Source organism: Magnolia sinica, chromosome 13 (genome assembly GCF_029962835.1).
Source record: "Magnolia sinica isolate HGM2019 chromosome 13, MsV1, whole genome shotgun sequence".
NCBI classification, from domain to species: domain Eukaryota; kingdom Viridiplantae; phylum Streptophyta; class Magnoliopsida; order Magnoliales; family Magnoliaceae; genus Magnolia; species Magnolia sinica.
This window is the reverse complement of record NC_080585.1, coordinates 44,438,956-44,453,530: the sequence shown is the minus strand read 5'-3', so window position 1 is coordinate 44,453,530 and position 14,575 is coordinate 44,438,956. Positions and strand designations below refer to the sequence as shown.

The window sequence follows — 14,575 nt, the reverse complement described above, 5'->3', positions numbered from 1 at the left end:
TTGCAAGCTCGTCTTAAGCTTGTGTTAGAAGAAAAATGAGACAAATCGAGTATCAATGGACCACACTACATAAAACAGTGGACTTGAACATCTACCATTGAGGACCCCTTTGGGTAGCAGTTTTGAATCAATATAATATTTGTTTTCCTCCCTGTTCAGGTCCTTATGACCTCATGAACAGTCTGGACGGGAAATGAACGACATGGTGGGCCCTCTAAATTTCTAATAGTGGGAATTATATCGCCACTGTTAAGTGAAGTATGGTCCAGATGATCCTTTGACTACGATTCATCTTTTTTGTAATAATGCTCTAAATGATCTCTAGCAATAGGTGAATGATATGGCTGGTTTGGGCTCATTTGATTCGACCCATTGAATCGGCCCATTTGATCAGGCCCATTTGATATATAAAGGCCCATTATTGAAGCCATCTAGATGTATTTGTGGCCAGTCCATTGAGGCCCACCTTGATTTAATGTATTGCATCCGCACCGTCCAATCTGTGGACGGTAGATGCAGATTGGCTAGAGCACCTCACACCAACTTGATAGCTGAGGTATTGACGTTAGCAATTTCCGTGGGGCCCACTTGAATTATGTGGTGTATTCCACGCCACCCACCTGTTTTGCATCTATGCCGTCCATCCAGTTTTCCAAGATCATTTAAAGACGGGCTCACCTTGATTGCATGTATTCTATAGCTACATCGTCTGTCCATTCTGATGGACGTATGACCCACCTTGATGCATGTGTTTTAACCATGTCCTCCTGTCCAGCTAGGACGTGGACCCCACATTATGATGCATGTAGTTTATATCCGTACCATCCGTCTATTTTGGCAGCGGATGGGGCCCACCATGTTGTACGTATTTCATTCATGCCGTCCACTTATGTGGCCCACCTTGATGAGTGTATAGCAGGCACACTGTCCATCTATTGGGGCCCATTTGACATGTGTGCAGGGCCCACCTGTTATGTATATTAGACCCATGTGTAGGGCCCAACTATTGTGTATTTGAAGCCCATGGACGAGGCCTATTGTGATGTATTTTTGACCCATATGATGAGGCCTATTGTGATGTATTCAAGGCCCATGGTTGAGGTCCAATGTGATGTATGTATGATCCGTTACGTTGTGTATGAATCCCTTGTATGGGCCACTCATTGGGAGCAATGTTGGTTAAATATCCACATTGATGGACAATGATGGTTGAAAGTCCTCATTGTGACATTCCCTTAGGCCCTTTGTGAGGCCGATTATTGACGTTGATTATCGATGTTGGTTACCGATACCGATTATGAGTATGTGACAGTATAGCATCATAATACATGCCCATATGAATCATCTGCATGGTTGATATGAGATGCGGTTGACCATTACATATATCATTAAACAGGTTGTTATGAGACTCCCTGATAGACGGAGGTTATCTCACATGAGCATACAGTATGTGTAGGATTGATGCATGACTGGATTGTATGACTCATGCATCTTGCATTGTAATTACTATACGCCCTAGCGACATTAGGGTCGTAGCCTCCACAGGCATATCGTGGATGGCCAGATAGGACACCAGAAATATGTTATTAGCATCGGGCTGCCATAGATGGCCCTGGGTGAAAATTTTTAATCCCTCTTGGTACCAGAGGATGCCCCAACGTTGAGACTGAGTGGATACATGAATGCCCGAGTGCCGAATACTAGGAGGCTGTGTTTCCCACCGTGTCGTAGTCGGTTGGGAGGGGGTGTGGCCTTACCCACCTGAGAGAGTAGGCATAGCTAAGTTGAGTTTGACCAGCTCGTGAATGGGTCCGCTATCGACGTGCCGAGTAGATATTGGCTGACTACTAGCCAGGCGGATAGTGAGGTCTATTCCACTTACCCAGTTGTGCGCTTGATGGGGCGGCAAGCTGGTGGAGAGTGTACTAGACCCCGGTGACGATCCCAGAGATGAACTATACTGATATGTGGACTTATTGAGCAGGAGTTGCATACTCATTCATTCATTCATTCACTATCCACTCGGGCTGGTGGTGTGCAACGCTTTGTTACGTGTACCTTCACAATGGCCAGGATTTCGGTTGGGGCGCGCGACTAACCTGAGATCAGGAGTTTACCACATTGAGTCTGACTATCCAAATTAGGTATGAGACTAGTTTGGATAGAAGTCCATTGTGATGGACCCCATAACCTGCGATACTACATACTACCATCCCGACTTCACACCCTAGCATGGTCATTCCATTCGCACAGCATGTTACATTACATCCGCGGCATATTACAATTTGGGTTATTGTGTTTTTGCATTTACATAGTCTATGTATGGTTGACGCTATGTGTTACTCATCAGAAATGTATATCGCGTTGCATCCTCTGCATCTGATATTTGGCTCTCTATGATTCCTCATTTGTATTGTTGATTTGTATTGTGTATTTTAATATTGTATGACTCATGGACTTGTCAGTATTTTCACTTACTCTGTTATCATATGATTTATGATCTTCTCAGTACTTCTATTTACTCTGATAATTCATGATCTTGTCAGTATTTCTGCTTATTCCGACATTATACGATTTATGGGTTACCAGTATTTTCGATATTATATGATTATGACATTGTATTGAATACTTGACACTTACCTTGTACACACACTTACACCACCTTCTAAGCTTTTTATAAGCTTATGCACGATAGATGAATGCAGGTGATGTTAGGTTGCAGCAGTGTTGAGCTTGGAGTGTATAACAGTCTTCTGGAACTTGATTTTCAATTTATATATTTCCCTTTCAGCATTGTACTCAAATGATTATATTAGTGGATATGTGATGATGATGTTGCCTTTGTGAATTGGCTAATCTTGTGGTTATGCTTATTATGAGTTAATTGTACAAAAAAATCCTCCTTGTAGAATTCCGGGATTGGAATCTGGCATATGAACACTAGGAGCCGAGAATGGGGTACTACGGAGGCTGTCGACATCGGATTCGGCGATCGGGATTCCTGTGAATCCGATTTTCGGGTTTGGGGCGTGACGATGGGAAATTAAAAGATTGAGCGATTTTCCATACGATTAGCCCAAGGGCTTGCACATGTGGGTGGTTGGCTAGGGTTTTGGGGTTCTCAATGGTTAATTTTAGTTGAGGTTGAAGTTGGATGATGAAAAATTGAATAGAAAGATGATTTTGATGGTTTTGGATAGGAAGGGAAGAAGAGAGATGAAGTTTTTGAAAAAATACCCCTTTCAGATAGAAATGAAAAAAGAATGAAGATGATAAATGGAAGCCTCACACCTCCATTGAATGGGGAATGGAATCACACCACACCCAAACTCCAAATCACACGGAGTATTCTTCAAATCACATGAAAAATAGAAAGCAAAAAGCTATCTTTTTCAAAATAATGGCATTAGGGCTTCACACACCCATCTTTCTCTTTTGTAGTCTTAGAAAAGACATTTTACAAGAAGACACTCTCAGATAAGACTCAACATAAAGACACTTAATAAAGTAAAAATTGTTCCTAACTCTCTCAACACAAATATAAGATATACAAAAAATAACGAAGCAAGTAAGCAATTCAAACAACTAAATTATTTTGTGGCCCATGGGGATCTATGATTAAGATGTCTGATGATGATCCAACGGTTTAATCATCATGTCCACCCAATCCTACGGTCCGATGTGTCCATTAAGCTCCTATATGCAGCCCACGTGTATCTTCCTAGTGTGGAGTATTCAAAGATACATGCACATACACATGAGGTCTTCAACGTGGCTAGGAATGTGAATTGGGCCAACTGAGCCTCATGTAATGATCGTCTAGCCATAAGGATATTGGCTCAGCCTTCCTTTGGTATAGTGCTTGAATGTCCTCATCAATTTCCTTTGCCATTGATTGAAAGGATAGGGTTTCTTGTCCAAAGTGATTTTATTTTTATTTTTATTGGAATGGGTAATCAAAGGTGGGATGAACATGATGGATGTCTGGATCAATGTCTGGGCTATTTTCGGTGTAATTGAATAGACCATAGATTTTCCTAAGAATTGATTAGAGGTTAGGATCATCTAAAGAAATAAATTTTTTCCTAAAGGATGAACATCAATGGTAGGGCCCATAAGATAGATGCCGTGCATCAATCATCGAACATTTGTAGCATGATCAATATGGATGCAATTTTCTAAGATTGACTAGAAACTTAGGATTATACAATCAAAGTGATTTCTTGAGATGGGTGGCCAATGAAGGATAGGACCAAGATGATGGATGTTCTAGATCAATGATCAGACCATTTGTAGTATGATCGATAAGGACCATCCATTTTCTTGGGCATTGGATGGATGATATTGGCACTTAAAATTGGCTTAGTTTGCACCCAACCCTCATCGGGCAACGCAAAACCTCCATTGTTCTCTTCTTCCCTTGGCACACTTCTACTACAACATTGTGCTTGGAAGGGTATGAAGCTAGTATCTTGCCCACACTTGCTCTTGGAAGGGCAACCTTCTCCGTGGCCTTAGAATGTCTAAATGTGGGCCACGTTGAAGTTCCTATATACGTTGCATCACCCTTTTCAACATGGACGCGGATTAGCTACTGACGGCTTTGATAGCAAGACTCGCTATTGAAGTGGGAATTGAACACCTACCATTAAAAACTTTTTAGGAGCCATAGAAGTTTTCGATCAGCTGATATTTGTGTTTTCCCTTCATCCATGACTACGTGAACTTATCAATGGGTTGGATCTCAAATAAACATCATGGTGGGCCCTAGGAAGGTTTTAACAGTGGGCATCATTGTCCCCACTATTTTCTATAATCGGTCCACTTGAGCTTTGGATTTACTTAATTTAGAATAATGATCTTTACATATGAAGATATCTCTTAAATAGAGTTCAGAAGAGTTGTAGGTAAGGTAATGTGTGCATATCCTTTGCTAGCTATAAGGTACATAAACACTGAGGCTAAATTAATCCCTAATGCCCTTAAAACTAATCTAATATATATATATATAAAGAGTGAAATGAAAAAAAATATATTCAAAATCATTCTAAGAATTTTACGTCATGCCAATTTAATAAACTGATCATTCACCAATCTTACAGTCTAAAAAATTACATCTCAATGGACCAGAATGATTTACAACACCAGCCATACGTAGTGAGTAAACCATCCGAGCTCTGTGGGGTCAATGTGTTGTGCTTGTGACATCTACTCCATCCATCAGGCGCACCTTCTCATGTTTATTGTATATCCCCAAGATGAGCCTAATAAAAAACCTAGGAAGTCTACATCATGGGGAACAATGTAAAAAGACAACAACTTAAAGATATAAAGCCGACATCTTCACAAAGTATATAGGGGTATCAAATCATGCCCCAAGCATCTCCCAGATTGACCAATATTCATGACATGCAAGAAATGTAACCTTGAGTTAATACCATAAATCAAAACATCGCATAGGCCCCTCATCTGCCTGGTACCACAGTAAGCTCAGAGTGGAACCAGTACTACTGGAGTGCACCTCTTTCATTTGGGTGGGGACTGTTGTTGTATTTCTTTTGTTAACTATCTCTAGCCCAAAAATCAAAAGGTTAAGATGGTTCTATCAAGGATGTTTTTGGCAGGTAGGGACACAAGGTCCAAACTATGAGCCCCATTTGTTAGAATTTAAAACAGAGTACTGTGCAAAAATAAAAGCCACATATCCAATACATAACTTCTCTTCAAGTTTTCTGATGAGAAACTTGAAATTTCATTTCTTACATAAAGAATAGCTGTACAATATAGATACATTATTTGTAACGGCAGCATTTTGGAATTGAGTCTCTCTTACTGATGCCAAAGAATCGCTTTACAGTTGAGAAATCAATTTACACGTATTCAGGCTTTTGCCATGTATTTGAAAAGAAAAGAAAAGAAAAGAAAAACAACTCAATGCTGAGGTCGCTTTCATACACATATATACATGCTTATATAGCTGGACCTTCAAATTTTGGATTCACAGATGTGGGCCGTTGTACAATATCTCCAGAAATGCTGAGATTCCCATCCATTTTCATCTTCGTGATGGACGGTTTAGATGTCGATCTCCTCTAATGCTAGACGGACCAGGCGTATGAATCCATCCATGTCATGGAAGTGAAAATCAAGTGCTGTTTTCACAGCTGCAATTCCTTGCACACCATATTTCCACCGAGCAGCTTTCAATGCTGCTAGTGATCTCTGAGAAGCGTCCATCGCAGAAATCACATATTCAGCCTGTAAAAAAAGAGCACGGTTAATAAGTGCACAGAGATTAAGGACAAAAACTTTGATACTCTGGCATAGTGTGACAGATAATACGCAGGCACTTGGAAATTGCTTAGAACTTGCACACGTGGCATACAAGTCAATTAAACCATATAAATTATGTTATCCAGTTCCAGTGTAGATGTATCACTAACCAAAATTTAATCTTATTTGACATATCTGACTATCAGATTGATGGACATTTATGGATGGTCAGAAGTGAAAGATATCCAACAGTCCTATTTCCACAAAAAAAGATCCCATGAATCAGAGGTTAGGATTGTTTAACCAATCTGATAGTGGGATTGTGACTTTGCAACAGTGGGCTGTAAAATTTAGTCAGTTTACTTGAGTTAATATATGATACGCCCTGTTTATCAAGCATCACATGCAACCTGAGTATCATATAACACCTCAAGATAAATCTTGCAACATGAACAGGTTTTAAGTACAATGGAATTAAACTTGAGAAATGTTCCAGTGCTCTTAGACCACCATAAGTTACAGTGCACCTAGTTGTATTGTATTCGGACACTTAGTCCTGTTCATCATGTCCAACTCATATTTCATGGGCGTCCATGAAAACATGAAAGTGATCTGACAGATACTAACCATTTGAACAGTGGCCCAAAACATGGACAGTCGAAATAATTTACCCAAAAATGGGTCCAATCAACAGTGTCATCCATCTACCTGCTAAGGGCCATCATGGATTCTAAAGAATCACTTTTGTTAGGCAATCGTAACCATCCCATCCGTGGATTAGAAAAAGTATGGCTATAGAAAATAAAACCAAGAATGGATTAGATCATCCGATCAGTGTGATTTTTGCATGGTAGCCCATGAAATGTGTTCTTAACTTAATGGATAGTTCATATCCATTGATTGGACTGTGAAAGTGAACTAATGCAACTAGGAACGCTGTAACTTATGGTGCTCTCGTGCTTTTAGAGCACTAGAGCATATCTCATTATACTTTTTATATATCTGCAGCCCATAGGTATGTATATACAATGTTTGAAATATCCGTATCGTGTTACATATCACACCATTGGGATATGGATACGTATCGGTTATCGCATGGGATATATCAGTTGTATCGCGTAATGTATTGCTGTTGTTGGAAATATGGGGAAACATTAGGAAATTGGTCGATTTTTTCAATGAAACTTCAGTTATTGTTAAAAAAGACACCAATACATACTTAAAAATCAAAACATTACAAAGAACAATTGCACATAATAGGTTTTCTTTGTATGGGGTCCTAATCTATGCTCTGTCTAACTGAATTGATGCAAGTATATTTAAAGTCTTTTGGTAGAATTTATAAATGTAAGAAGACATATGGAAACACAAGCAATACATTCAAAGGCAAAAGAAGAATCACTAGAACAGGTTACATACAAGTTTGGACACAAAGATTGCAACCGATTGTTGAGAAATTGGGATTTAATTTTAATTTTTTTTTAATTTTTTTAAAAAAATTTCTGCGACTCGGCCCATCTGCTCCAAATCTCGAAATCGAAGCTTCCAATCCACTTGTACAAACTGAAAACACTACATCATGGCCAATATCGTCGATACTTAAAACAAACAGACAGACAGACAGACACACACACACACACACACATATCCATGGTTTTTCAGTTTGTACAAGTGGAGCCCATGATTTAGTGATCTAAAAACCTTGATGTTGTGGGGACCCGCCCTCGATGGACCAACGCCTTGGGTTTTTGGGGGAGGACCCCATCAAACTAATGCTTCCAACAACTATTAGTGTTTGCTATTCTTGAAGTAAATCAGAAATAGAGAAGCCCAATTGACAATAGCAAAGGTTGTTCCATCGATGGAGACAACAATAATTCAAGAGGGCAGATCCAATACAAACTTCTCTAGGATAAGCTCAATCTGCAAATTGATGTGTGGAGCCCACCATATGTGTTAATGACATCCGATCCATCCATAATGTGAGCCCCCACTTTTCTCCTTGGATCCATAAACTCAGTTTCACACAAAACTCAGTTGTGCCTAAAACCACTAAAAATCACCGGTTGCAGCCCATGTCAGCTGTGCCTAAAACTCAGTTGTGCCTGATGTCATCCTAGTTGGATGCATTTTCTGAATGCATTAAAAGGAATATACAGAACACAATGGACCTAACATACAATCTGGAAGCTACTTAATAGTGGGTGCCCCCATCCCAACTGCTCGTCGAGTTATGGCCTGTCTGAGTTTTGGATCAGTCTGATTTTTGGAAGCCAAGGAAATAAAATAGCAAGCACAAATGATGGATGGCTTCAATGTTATTAAAACATCATGGTGGGCCCCACGCCATGATTTATATGTAAAGTTTAAGTGCTTAACGTAGAAACGTTTTTAGTGGATCCAGCCACATTATTCAAAATTCGCTCATTCCTTTCCTCACAAGCACCCAAATCAAGCTGTATAATCCTGTAATTCCTCTAATTACAAAACATATATGAGAAATCCTATTATCAGTTTCTGATTTAGAAAGAAATAGAGAAAATCTAACATCTGTGCATTTTGAGTAGCCAGAAATTATCCAAGTTCATTTTTTTCACATTTCAGTAGTAGCTTGCTAGGATTTTACTTGGAAACAAGGAACGACAGTTGATTTAAGATTCAGCTTACATAATTAAGGAGGTGCGGGCCGCTACAGGTAGCTCTGCTAGCAACTGGCTTGACTCCCTTCGCTTCAGACTCACGGGGTGCAACATCCTCATGGACATTGGTTACATCAATAGCAGCCAATGGCGGTGATTGTTGGCCTGAAAGAATAAAGCAACATAGAATGTTTCTCAAAATAACTTCATTGAATCTGCGTCGAATATATGAGAAAGAAATTTCACACTAGGTGAAACTTATCATTGGGAAGTGGGCCGACTCGGCCCAATCATCTCTTAACAATTCAAAGCAGGTGGGACCCACTTCCCATTCATTGGATGGTAATGAGATTAACCCATAGGAAAGTTCACATGGGGTGTTTCAAAATTGTTCATCAAGAGTGTGACTCCTGGTGATTGAACGACCCACTGGATAAAATCAGACAAGGTTTGAAGCAGGTTCCACACTTCCACCAGCTTTCCATGGTTGGATGGTGGTCAGGTTTCCCTTAGCTAGGTTTTACTATTATCTTTCACAGGTTCTACACCCTGCATCAATACAGAAAGAGCCCTGCCAGAGCAGGCTCCTTTGTGAGTAAGATTAATTGAGGAACACATAACCATCACAATTCGCAAATGTGGGTAAACTGGGCCATCAATCAGTTGAGTAACACCATGTGCCTTTGCCAAAATCAGCTCTGTCCTCTCATAACGTCAGCCAAATGCATACAGAAGGAATCAAGTGTACGATACATCATTTAGTGGCCTGCATTCAGAATAAGATAATAGCTCCTCTCAACAACATATTTATCAATTCCTTGGTCAGGGAACAAACATAGTGGGCCCACCTGATGAATGGGTTGGATATCTGGGACATGGTCAGGAGATGGATCCAAGGACTCTTTAAATTTTAAATCTCTTCTCAAAAGGGTAGAAAAGTTTGCAAATCAACAAGAACGATACAAATGAACGGAAAATTTTCCAAATAACAGAACAAGAGGAGATAGTTTGATTACCGAATGGATGACCATGAAGAGATGCCTGTAATTTGTGACTGTCTCATAGAGAATATTACTCTCATATATGCTACCTCCATGCATTTGTACGCAAGAGTGGCGGCAGCAATGTCCCCATCACGCTCAAATGAAATGGTGCATTTCCTGTGTATGGAACAGTAAACTGTAAATATGAAATTCAATCACATACATCCTTTTTTGATACTCGATTTGGTGCATGACACAAATGTCCAAAAACTCTAGATATTTGGAAGTAGGCATAACACATTAAAAAAAATTTGCACATGAGAAATTATATCGATATGCTCTAGAAAACTGGTGAATCATACTCTTTAAAATAATTAAAAAAAAAAAAGATAATGAAATTTTATAAAGCTGAGCATAGTTTTAAAACTTGCTGACTCGACTTGAAACTCAGCTGAGTCAACTCGACTCAGTCAGATTATGATCCAAGACGATTCAACTTGGAGAGAATTCACACAGAGTCCCTAACTCAGTCAACTCAATGCAACTTGCTCTAACTCAAGCCGAGTCACTTGCTTTGTCAGGCCTCTTGTTAATTAAATGAGGGGGGGGGGGGGGTGGGTGGTGTGGTGGGAACATGGGCAGGATTCAAACCCAAGACATTTTATAAAGAGCTAAATCAATCAACAACCAAGCTAGCTAATTGCTTGCTTATTTTCATTGAGAAATGATCTAGTGCTCTCAGGACACTATAAGTTATAGTGGTCCTAGTTGCATTGTGACATTTGCACAGTCCAATTCATTGATCCAGACTGTTCATTATGTCAAAACACATGTCATGGACTACAAGCAAACATTGCTCCAACCCAACAAACATTAACCGTTGGTCAATGGCCTTTAATTTGCATGGTCAAGATTGTTTACACAAAATAAGTCCAATCAAACATTTGATCCATTTATTTGTTAGGACCCATCATGGATTGCTTATGATTCTAAAGAATCACAGACTGTTAGACAATCCCATCCATAGCATGGAAAAAGGATGGCTAAAGAAAATAAGGCCAAATCAAGGATGAAATAGATCATCAGATCAGTATGATTTTTGCATGGTGCCTTTTTTTTTTTTTGGGGGGGGGGGGGGGGGGGGGATAAGGTTTTTGCATGGTAATCCATAAAATTATGTCTGAACCTAATATACAGTTCAGATGGATCAGCTGGACTGTCCAAGTGTACCAATGCAACTAGGAGCACTAATAGGGCGGTTTGAGAACACCAAAGCATTTCTCATTTTCTTATTTATAATCATAAAATAGACTGAGTAATTTTAATAATTCCTGCCATACCTACCGTTTTCAATATATAGTTATTAACTATCAAGTCAAGTCGGGTCGAGTCTTCAAGCTGACTCAACCCGAATGAACATTGGAATTGAGTCGGGCTTTCAAAATTTTAAACTATGAAGCTGATAAGACTGAGCTAAGGGAAGAGAATTCCAGATAACAAATGTTTATTCAAGATGTGAGAGATGTAATTTTGTCAACATCATATCACAACTCCCATTGCTCAGACCCTGGTTTTTCTGTTAACAACAAAACATAACTCACGAATGGGTAGGCCTAATCTGGTAAAATTTGCAACCTGAAACCTTGAATCGGCCTGGTCATAGAATTGGGCAGAAAGAGAGAACGACTTTGGGCCTCTTGATCATTTTGGCTTGGATGCATTACATGCTGATTATGGGGACGAGTTGAAATAAGTTAGATGCTGATGTCTATTACTTGGGTGAAGTATTCGTTGAACACAAAGGGGAATGTTGAACGACCAAGGCCCACAGTATGTTCCACCATGTGCTGAATTTTTGGACTGTTGCAGTTGATTTTGGGGCTAAAATTCTAGAACTACTTATACCTGTTAATTTTGTTGATTCTCTAATGATTTTGGGATTCTAAAAAGAGTAGGATTAGGATGTGGAAGGCACTATAGTTTTCCAAGTTCTTGTTTAATTGGCCGTAGTGCAAAGATTCCAAGTTCCGTAAGTTTGCTTATCTCTCTCCATTCAAATATTCTTGTGTGGTGCATTTACTTCATTTTTTCCTTCGGGAAACAAAATTCTCATTAATCCAAAAACCAGATTACATCAGAAACCTTGTCTATTGGATTTCAAATGTGCGCGCAAATTACTAGGCCGTGATGTCCATTCTAGAATGAATCTACTTTGTTAACATCTCAAATGGTAAAATCGGAGCATACATTAAAATATTATTGGAAATTGCAATTCATATTTCTGCATGATTTTGCAATTGCATTAAAAAAAAAAGACTGGATTTTCTGCATTCAGCCTTTCCATGACAAACGTGAATGTGATTTTCTCTTGAATGTAATGACTGATATATGAATTTTCCTTCATTTCTAAAATGGTCCACCATTAACTTCAGATCCATGCATGTCAGTCCAAACTAATCAAATTGTAGACCCCTGCTGATGTGCATTTATGTCTTGTGTATGGTTGATGAGTCAACATTGTTTAAGAAGTGGTACAAAGTAGGGTTGTCAATGGGCTGGGCTTGGGCCGAGCAAAATCAAAATTTTGAATTACCTAGCTTGACTATTTCAAAATCTGGGCCAGCGCAAGTGGAAAATGCACATAGCAGCAGCCTAGCTATCTTTATGAATGATGAATCAACCATCTCAAAATGGCATAGAACTTACTTCAAGATCTTTGATGTGTCGATATAGATCTCAGTTGACTGAGTTTTTTCACCCAATGATGCGCTTCCCGTGTCGCAAGCCTCGAACATTGATGCAGCAAGTAGAAATTTTAAAGTTGCATGAAGATATATGCCACTAACTTCAACTTCCGATTCTCCACTCTGCACATTAGACCAAAAAGTAAAAAAGTCAAGAACTCTAGAGGGGTAAAACGACTTAAAATCCAAACGTAGTCAATAGAAATTTTATGATTCTTGACACAAGGATGATTATCTTCAGTTTTGTACAAGTGAGGCCCATCATTCAGTGATCCAAACTGTTGATCTGATAGGCCACACGATGGGTGGAGCTGACCAACCATGCTTCAAATTCTCTGGCACCTTTTGAGTAGAAGGAGAACTATTATTGTGTTTCTTTTCTATGTCTATTTGCCCATTGCCAACTAAAAGTAGGGATGTCATCAAGGACATTCATGAGCCATGGCCCATACACTGTGGATCCCATCAGACTAATGGCACAGATCACCAAACATGCTTTTATGAATTGAGGACTTGATGATACAATGCATATCCTCAAGTTGAGGATCATATAAGTCCTCTTTAGTGTAGCTACCTTTAAATGGTTAGTTGAATGTTTCAAATCAATAGCTTCTTTCAAGGTATCCTCAGCAAGCTGAATTGGGTGTCTTCGACTTCCTGAAAGGAGTGAAATGTTCGTTAATTCATGTTCAATTCAAATCTTAATTTACCTAAAAACACTTTTACACCCTATCCATATTCAACTCACCAAACAGCTGAGCACTTGATAAGACACCACCTTTTTCTGTTGGATTCTCATTCAAACTGCTTTCACCTGCACGTGCAGAGCATTCCTTCCTCCTTTTTGTAACGTTGGACTTGCCTTGCATCTTACCAAATCACTTTGTTGATGATCCGGCACTTGAGAAGACGCCATTATTTCCTCTTGTATTCTCATTCAAATTGCTTTCACCTACACTTGTAGAGCATTCCTTCCTTTTCTTTGTAATGTTGGAGCAGTCTTGCAAGTTACACTTCTTATGCCCTGTTATCAAATGTGCAATCATTAATTTAACATGGTTAACAAAAGAGAAGAAAAGAGTATAATGCTAACATGAAAAGAAGTGTAGACCATAAGAACGCAGCAAATTAAATATATTCAGAAAAAAACTAACCTTTATGACAATGCTTTGACAATTTCAGCTTCACATACTGCTTGTGCACATCTTTTTCTAGAATAAATGAGTCACCTTCAAATGCAGGTGATGGCCCAATTCTCTTCGAATCTTGAGTAGGCTGCAGCACATCATCAAAATCATATTCTTATAGAATGCCAATTTATTTATGGAGTGAAATTTTGTATTTCTACTTCCATTCTATTCATTAAGCATATATTTACCTTCTGTAATTCTGTTTCACCATAATCAATTCTTGTCTTACTACTCCTTGTGGAAGGATTGTCCTTTTCTTCTAAGCACAGAGAATCGGAAGCGGGAGAAAGTGAAGTATTCGCAGGAATTACTGACAACGCATTGGCCTGCTGCAAACAATAAAACACAAAGTAATCAAAGGTATATTCGAATGATGAATTCATTAAGAGCTCTCAATTAATAGAAGGTGAACAATCCAAAGTAAAAGACACACCTGCACTATTGAAGAGGGCGGCGGTTCATAGTTTTCATCTTTATTTTCCAGGATACTCTCAATTGAAGATGATGGACAATTCTTAAAATCCATTCTATAACTTGCAGAATGCCTTTCGGGTGCTTTGCCAACGCCAATTTTAAGGCAGATTTTCAGACTCTTTTTTTCATGTATAGGGAGAGTATTGTTTGTAGTGCTCGAGCCCATAGTTGAAAATCATGAAAGCATTAGATACAATCAATAATATAATAAAATTTTATACATTGACATCCACATTTCGTTGCCATCCTATTTACGTTAAAAACATATTAGC

General features: G+C 39.0%; 1 long non-coding RNA gene across 1 annotated transcript; it reads right to left on the bottom strand.

Annotated features, from left to right (window-relative positions):
* Positions 1 to 12,606: 12,606 nt before the first annotated feature.
* LOC131224357 (uncharacterized) lies at positions 12,607 to 14,152 on the bottom strand. Its single transcript, XR_009160849.1, has 4 exons — positions 14,018 to 14,152; positions 13,794 to 13,914; positions 12,956 to 13,663; positions 12,607 to 12,762 (listed from the first exon to the last, which is right to left on the bottom strand). It is a non-coding gene; the product is annotated as an uncharacterized LOC131224357 (long non-coding RNA).
* Positions 14,153 to 14,575: the final 423 nt, after the last annotated feature.